Raw genomic sequence first — 9436 nt, forward strand, 5'->3', positions numbered from 1 at the left:
TATTCGAGCGAATGTTGGAGGAGGTTAGGGGCTTGTTTGTGATGTAGGTCGATGAAGCATCACATCAAGGATTGTCCATAGCAGTCTAATCAAATGCAAGCTCTAGCTTTGGCATTTTTTCAGCCTCAACTAGTAGTTCAATAGTTGCCTAGAGGCCATGGTCCGGTTAGAGGTGGTAATTGTTTGGGCAGCGGTCAGAGAGCACCGGGCAAAAATGCTAATCACATTAAGGCAGGGCAGCCTATATTGGTTTATACAAAAGTCAATGTTTAGAAAAACTACTTTTAGGAGTTGTTATGGGCACTACGAGTTCCTAGTCATGCCCTTTGGTTTGACGAATGCTCCGACTGCATTCATGGATTTTATGAATCAGTTTTTTCAACTATATATGAAAAAGTTCATTGTCATCTTCATCGATGACATTCTGGTATACTCCAAAACTGAGGATGATCATGATAGGCATCTTAGAGTGGTTCTACAGATACTCTTTCAGAAACAGCTCTATGCTAAGTTGAGCAAGTGTAAATTTTGGCTTAGGGAAGTGATTTCTGGGCCATGTGGTTTCTACTGAGGGTATCCAAGTTGATACTAAGAAAATTAGGCTATGCTTGAGTGGAAACAGCCTAGGAATGTTTTTGAGATCCGTAGCTTCTTTGGGCTGACGAGTTACTATGAAACGTTTGTCGAGGGGTTCTCACTTACCGTAGCTCCTCTGATTAAGTTATTGCATAAGAACGCCCCATTTTTGTGGACAGATAAGCAGTAGTCGAGCTTTGAGAAGCTTAAATCTATTTTGAATCAGGGTCTTGGTCTGATACAGCTTGAATCTGGTAAGGAATTTTTGGTTTATAGTAACGCATCTCATGTTGGTTTTGGGTTGCATTCTAATGCAAGACGGTAAGGTAGTGGCTTATGCTTCTCAATAGCTTAAGTCACAAGAAGGCAACTATCCTACACACGATCTTGAGTTACTGCGGTTGTCTTCGTTTTAAAAATATAGAGGCACTATCTGCATAGTGAGAGGTGTATCATTTACACCGATCATAAAAGTCTCAAATATCTCATTACTCTGAAGGAGGTGAACTTTAGGCAACGTAGATGGATTGAGTTTCTTAAAGACTATGACTACTAAGTTAAGTATCATTTCAGTAAGGCCAATGTGGTGGTCGATGCTCTTAGTCGTACAGCGCTGTCTAATTTAAGGGTGATGTTTGCTCCCTTAAGTTTGTTTGATGATAAGGGTTTGTTAGCTAAGTTGCAAGTTAAGCTGACTTGGATTGATCAGATTTGGGTTAAACAGTTGGAGGATGATTCTTTGGTTCTACAATTCCATCAGGTTGAGGATGGTAGTACGTTTGATTTTAAGCTGAAGGGTGATGGGATTCTATGTTTTCAAGGATGGATTTGTGTACATAATGGTTCTGAATTGAGACAATCCATTCTGCGGGAAACGCATAATAGCCCCTATGCTATGCATCCCGGTAGAAACAAGATGTATCGTGATCTGTGTGAGTTATATTGGTAGCTGGGATTGAAACGAGAGGTAACAGGTTTTGTTTCTTGATGCCTGAATGCCAACAAGTTAAGGCTGAGCGTTAATTACCTTCGGGTTTACTTCAACCCGTTAAGATTCCCTTATGGAAATGGGAACGGGTGACAATGGACTTCGTTAGTGTGTTATCTTTAACACCCACTAAAAAGGATTCTGTGTAGGTCATCATGGATCAGTTGACCAAGTCTGCCCACTTCGTTCCTGTTAAGACAAACTACTCCTTTAGAAGTTACCCAAGCTATATGTTTCTAAGATCGTGAGACTTCACGGGGTTCTTGTCTCAATTATTTTTGATAGAGATCCTCACTTCACTTCTCAATTTTGGAGGAAGCTACACGAGGCTCTAGGTTTGAGATTAGACTTTAATACTACGTTCCATCCTTAAGTCGATAGTTAATCTGAAAGGGTGATTCAAATACTGGAGGATATGCTTTGGATTTGTGTGATCGATTTTCGAGGTAGTTGGGAGGAGTTTCTGCCATTAGCCGAGTTTGCCCACAATAACAGTTTCCAGTCCAGTTTTTAGATAGAACCTTATGAGGCTCTTTATGGTCGTAAGTGTTATACTCTGTTGTGTTGGATTGAGCTAGGTGAGCGACGGGTTTTGGGTCCGAGTTGGTTTCTGAGACTAAGGATAAAGTTAAACTGATTTGGGATTGTCTTAAGGTGGCTTCTGATAGACAGAAGTCTTATGCAGATCTGAAAAGAAGGGATATTGAGTATTCTATGGGTGATTATATTTTCCTTAAGGTATCCCCATGAATGAATGTTCTACGATTTAGATGTCAAGGCAAGTTGAGCCCTTGGTTCATTGGGTCATATCTAGTTCTGAAACTTGTGGGTCTAGTCGCCTATCAGTTAGAGCTACCTCTAGAGTTTGACCGTATTCATGATGTGTTTCATGTCTCTATATTAAGGCGGTGCAAGTCTGACCCATCTCATGTCGTTTTTGTTGAGGAGATTGTGGTTAGACCAGATTTAACATTTGAAGATGAGCCAGTTCAAATTCTGGATTGAGATATTAAGGTCTTGAGAAGGAAGCCTATCCCTTTGGTAAAGGTTTTATGGTAGAATCATGACACTGAGGAAGCCACTTGAGAACTTGAAGACTTGATTCAACAACAGCATCCGCATCTATTTAAATCAAGAAAATTCCAAACCCAAAATTTCTTTTAGAGGGAGAGAGTTGTAAAGCCCCAATGTTTCTATATGTGTTTTGTTTTGTTAAATTATATCAAAATTAAGTGATTTACTCTAGTAGGTGGCTACTTCAGTATGGGGTTGAGGTCACTGGTTCGAATCTCTGCGTGGGTGTGGGGTAGTTTTATTTTATTAAATGACTTTGTGTACTATTCAGTTGGGGGAGCTTGTGTTGTAATTAAACTCTACTATTCCATTGCTCCCATTTTGCATACATTCCTTTGTTTTTTTTGGCACTTCTAGTGAAAAAAAACACACAAAAGATAAATATCTTAAATTTGTTTCATTATCTTTTTTCCCTTTCTCTAATCTTTGTTATTTTCACTCGGCTTTTGTTTTTGTTCTTATTCATTCTATTTTTTTTGTGGTTGTTGGGTGGTGCAATATCTTTTGTTTTTACGGATTTAAGTTTCGGCTAATTGAGTTTTTCCTTTCTCTAATTTTTATTTTATTTTCACTCGACTTTTGAGTTTGTTTCTTGTTGATTCTATTAATTTCTTGAAGTTGGTGGGTGGTGCAATCTCTGTTGTTTTCACGGATTTAAGCTTTAGGTAATTAAGAGTAAGTGGGTTCGATTGATCGTTCTCTTGGGTTTATGAATATTGTTTTTCTATCTTCTTTAAGCATTGGTTAATCTTGTGGGATCTTTGTGTAACACCCTAACCCGTAACCGTCGTCAGAACAGGGTTACGGAGCATTACCAAAGTTTACAGAACAAATCAGATGATTCATATCATTTACTATTCATATCCGAAACTAATTATATCATCCCTTGATTAGACCCTCGAGGCCCAATTTGAGCATTAGAAACAAGTAGGGACTAAATCGAAATCTCAGAGAATTTTTTCAAAATTTCACAATTTTTCTTATATACAAGGGTCACACACCCATTTTAGTAGGCCATGTGGCTCACACGGCCAAGTGACATGCCCATGTCTCAGGTCGTGTGGGCATTCGATGTGAGGCACACAACCGTGTCCCAGCCCGTGTCATTACCCTTGTAACTCTCTAACTTGAGTCACACGGCCAACCACACATCCGTGTGCTAGGTCGTGTGGTCAATTTAATTTTCGAAAATTAGGTGCAGGATTCACACGGCCAAGACACACGCCCGTGTTCTAGGCCATGTGTCTAACACGACTGAGACACACGCTTGTGTCTCTTCCCGTGTGCCTAATTCTGAGATTCTATTTCTAAATTGTAAGATGTAGGGGACACACGGCCAAACCACATGCCCATGTGTCAGGCCGTGTGTCACACACGGTTAAGACATACGCTCATGTGCCTACACGTGTGGACAAAATAAATCTATTTCTTAGCTTTATTTCTCACCCAAAATTTGCCAACAACCTACAACAATACTTGAAAACATATACCAACCAATTCAAGCATTATAACCAAGCCAACACTAACATCTAACATGATATATCTTCACATGCATTCATGTTTATAATCTTACCTTTTATAGACATACTTGTTTAACATAACTCAATCAAACCATACTAAACACATATGTAATTACCATGATGTAACCTTATAAATATACCAAATCAAACCATTTCTATCCATTCCAATGGCTATATTACAAACAACCATTTACAAGCCAACAATTGGCCATGCTAACCTATACATGCCATTATACCAAAATATGTTTAATATTTAGACCAAAACGAACTGGTGGATAGTGTGATGATGCTCCGACCAATCTCCAACCTTTGTGAGCTTCCAAACACTATAAAATAGATAAAAGAAAACCTAGCAAGCATTTAATGCTTAGTAAATTCGTCTAACAGGAATTAAACTTACCAATAACATTCATTAAAATAGGCATTCAATAATATGCTTTCCAACAATTTGGCAATTTGCCTAATCACATACACTCATTAAGCAAGTTATTCATATAATTCACATGTACATCAAATAAACATGGATGAGCTCATCATGCTACAAACTTTTAGGTATTTCAGAAGCATTCAAGACATAATTCTTTTAATCTCAAAATTTTCTCATGTCAGAAGTTTTATCCATTGAATCATTAAAATTTCGATGGATACTCAGGTAGTATACGTGAGGTATAAAAATTACTGATCTGTCAATTCATGTTCAAGGGTACCCAATAGGGCACATAATTAGGGAGCACATTCTCGAGCCACATATATCAGGATGCTCAGATAAGCCATGTAACAGAATGCTTATCCGGGCTAAATAAGAAACTCATAAGGGTTTAGAACAGGAACCTCATTGAGCTTAACAGGTAACTCCAAAGAGTTATTATCAGGGAGCTCCGGATAGCATAATAGGGAGTTCAAGTGAGCCATGACAAGAAGCTCATAAGAGCCTATATCAGGACACTCATGTAGAGCTGCGTTTGTGTCCGCAATAAATGCTGGACCACAACTGATCGAATCATGTAATAGGACGCTCACAAAGAGCTGCGGTAGTGCGCAACACATGTAGAATTACTGTTGATCCGAATGCTCACAGAATCTATATAACAGGACGCTCGAGAAGGCTTTTAACAGGTTGCTCGTCCAAGCTATAATGTCTACAACATATGCAGGACTATAATCAGTACAGGAAATCTTGTATCCATCGAATTTCATTATTCAAATGGAATTTAACATCTTCCGGACATAATCGAATATGTGATTATTTCTATATTTATAACATTTATATAATTCATGTAATCAAATACCACATTCAAATCAAACATAAAAATAAACACAATTTAGTTACACGAACTTTACGTCATCACTTGTTTGTATTTAAAAGTCTACTAATTCGGCACCTTTTCTTTTCCTCAATCTAACTCTTTATTTCACCTTTCCGGATCTATATAAATGAATTTAACATCAATTTAATCCATTTCATACTCATTTACATTCAATTCACACCCTAAAAAAAGGACCATTTTGCCCTTATACTTTTCATAAATGACAATTTCGTCCCCAGCTTGAAAAATGAATTTCATGCAATTTAATCATTGTTCTAAGCCCAACCAAAATTTTCATATAACATTTACAGCACATTTATTTCACAAAATTTAGAATTTTCCATAACTTTTACATCCTTACAATTTAATTCCTAAATCATAATTTCATCAAAATTCATTTTGTAAAAGTTATTTATTTACCAACAACCTTTCATTTTCTACCATAAATTTCAAATCTTCAGCATTTACATCCATAGAAAAACTTTTTTACTTTGATAAATTTTCAAATTAATCCCCAAAATAGATAGATTAGGTTATCCCGATCTGAAAGATTCATATTTTTTTCTACCATACTATCGAGTTTTATAAGATACTACTGATTCAGACAAGAATGCTTACCCAATTAAGCCAAGAAAGCTTGCTTGAACACTTTTCTCTTTCCTAGGGTTTTCATGTCTTAATTTGGGGAAGATGATTAAAATGATGATATTTTTCTATTATCATCTTTTAATTATTTTAGTTTCCAATTTAGTCCTTGTCCTTTTTCTAATTTTTCAATGGATGATTCATTAAAAATATCTACTAACTTTTCTTTAATGGTCTAATTACCAAATAAGGACCTCAAGTTTTGAATTCCATAGCTGTTTGATACTTATAACTACTAGAACTCGACTTTTGCATTCTATGCAATTTGGTCCTTTCCATAATTAAACACATAATCGAAAAAAATTTCTTATCAGAATTTTCATATAACATTTCTATCATAATATGGACCATACAATAATATTCAAATAAATTTTCTTTCTAGCTCGAATTTGTGGTCCCGAAACCACTGTTCCGATTTCACTAAAAATGGGTTGTTACACTTTGTGTTAGGTGACAATCAAGAAACTCGGGATTTTCCTGCTGCGATATAGTTGCGTTAGGAATTGTTGTAGATATTTGGTGAGTATTCGAACGCTCGAAGGTTTAATTTTTTATTTAATAACATCTTTATTCGCATTTTTCTCAAGTAGGTATTTGGAAAAAAATTGAGGAATTGTGGCTAATTTAGTTCATTTAATCCTGTTTTTAGGTACTGGAATTTTTGTTTTTGGATCTCACGTCAAAAACCATTCAGGTGTGTAATACAAAACACGAAAAAAGTGATCGAAAAAAGCTAAAAAAATAGTTTGTTGACACCACACAGCCATGTGCTGGACTATGTGTGACACATGGTTTGAGCTATTAGAGTAGTGTGGACCACAAAGGCGTGTGGGCCACACGCGCTGGCCATTTGGGCCTTGTGGGCCAAAAATTCTGAAATTTTCCCTAGGGTTGTACACGTCATTCTAATTGACTGCGGGCTTTTCATGGGGTCGGTATGTGTTTGAATAGATTGTAAAATATGAAATTTGGTCATTTGTTTGCATAAACTTTGATATCTGCTTGTATAACTGAAACATCGTATGATAAGTAAACTATGTAATAGGTTAAAAAACTGAAAAATGCTATGTATGTTCTGTATCTGTTATGTTATGTGTATATACTATAAATATGTCTGACATCTGTTATGCTCTGTATTTGTGTCTGGAGTGGGTTTTTCTATATGGAAGAAATGTTTTGTAAAAGGCAATAATTCGTCAATTTATCGGGCAACTCAGCTGCAAATATTCTGTAAAATGTCATACAGACACTAAATGGTTTTTAGGATTGGGTGGGTGATTCATACCCCACATGGTGTGTTGGGATGGTCGGATTTAGTGTGTAGCGGATGGGGGTCGGATTATAGGTCGGTATATGTACTGCTCTACTATGAATCTATTTCTGCTAAATTTGTCCACTATAATCTAATTGTTACATCATCTGTTACACACTAGTTTCAAAAACTCACATTCTGTTTGACTATTATTTTTAGATAATCCTCAGACTTAGATAGGTCAGTGCAATGAGAGCTCGGTTAATATTATATTTTCGTAAATTTGACTTATTTAAAATTTAGGTTTAGAGTTTTGTAAATTTTGGACTCTCTGGACATTTTGGACTTTTTTGGGTTTGGGACTTTATTTTCGTATTTTGCTTAATATTGCTTAAATTTTTTTATCAACAACATTCACTTATCTAAAAAATTAATGATTTTCAAGCTACGCATAGTATTTTCCAAAATATAATTTTTTAAAGAGTTTCCTCTACAAAACTACAAGTTTTTAGAAAATATAAACAAACAATGTTTTCAATAAAATAGTTAGATAACATATGACTTCAAATAATCCAAAATTTAAGGAGCTTATAACAATTTTCAAAATATACGAAAACTGTATTTTTCAACCAGTTACTTAACACTTCCTGATCTAGCTATAATGTAACATCCTGATTTCGGGCCTAATCGGAACAGTGGTTTTGAGACCACAAATCCAATGAGAAAAATTAATTTTTATTATATTTTTATGGTCTACAATTTCACAGAATGATTTTGTGAAATTTCGTTCTAAAATTTAGACGTTTGGGCACTCAATTTGGTCAAAAGGACTAAATTGTAAAAAGTACAAAAGTTGAGTTCACATGTTAGAAGTCTCTAATTGTTATGAGTTTTTAAATTAAAGGTATTTAAATGGTAATTAGACCATTTTGAAGTTTGTGGACAAAAATGGACATGGTATGATAGGTTTTTAAAAGTTTTTCATTAAGGGCATTTTAGTAAATTAGTAATTAAATGAATTAAAAGCCAAAATAAGCCAAATTTGCTCATCTTCTTCCTCATGGCCAAATTTTTCATGAAAAACACCATGGATAGGGTTTTCAAGCTTTCCAAGCTCATTTTTAAGTGATCCCGAGCCCCGTTTTTAATGTTTTTTACATTTTTGAAATCCCGGTAACAAGTTCTTGTTATTTCTACCATTATTTTAAGCTAGGGTTTGTGTTTAAAAATTTACCCATGAATGATATGCATGTATTTTGATGTTTAATGGTAGAATATGAAGCTTGAAATTGTGTTAAACAACTTTTGCTAAGTGATTTTACGTGAAAACGAGTAAAATGGCATAATCGGTAAAACTACCTAATGTTCATAAGTACATGTTAGAGTGAGAATTTGATGTTTCCATAGAAGGGAAAAATGATCATCATGTCATAAAACATAATAAAATAGGATGAAGTTTAATTTTCAAACCTTGGGGCAAAAGTGCAAATATGCAAAAGTTTAGGGGTCAAAATGCAAATTTATAAAAATATGATTTTTGGACCCGTATGAATAATGTGACTAATTATTAGGCTAAATGTGGTATTATAGATGAATAAAATTGAGATTCAGGCTTAAATCGGGAAAATACAAAGTTATGGACTAAAATGGTAAATTGCCGTTTTTGGATCGAGGTAAGTTCGTGTGTTAATAATAATGTAATACCATGCATGAATTGTAATTCTCTATTGATATGGCATAAATTGTATAATTTAATATGTTTAAGAGAAGTTGATGGATGGTATGTATGATATGAAAAAAATGTAATGCTTATTGTGTCATGTGAAATTGAATGACAAATTATTGTTACATGAATTGAGTGTTAAATTACTATTACCTGGATTGTATGAATTGCTACACGGTTGTACCTGATGAGATTTCGACAAGTTTGTACATAAATAATTTATCGATTCTTTTTATTTTATTATATTTTGTTATGATATGAAATGTGGCTGCCTATAGAATGACTATTTGTTGTAAATTCAAATTGAAAAGGACTATGAATAAATTTGTAATATGTTGGAAAGTGAGGAAT

The sequence above is a fragment of the Gossypium hirsutum genome, chromosome A10, assembly GCF_007990345.1.
Source record: "Gossypium hirsutum isolate 1008001.06 chromosome A10, Gossypium_hirsutum_v2.1, whole genome shotgun sequence".
Taxonomy (NCBI): domain Eukaryota; kingdom Viridiplantae; phylum Streptophyta; class Magnoliopsida; order Malvales; family Malvaceae; genus Gossypium; species Gossypium hirsutum.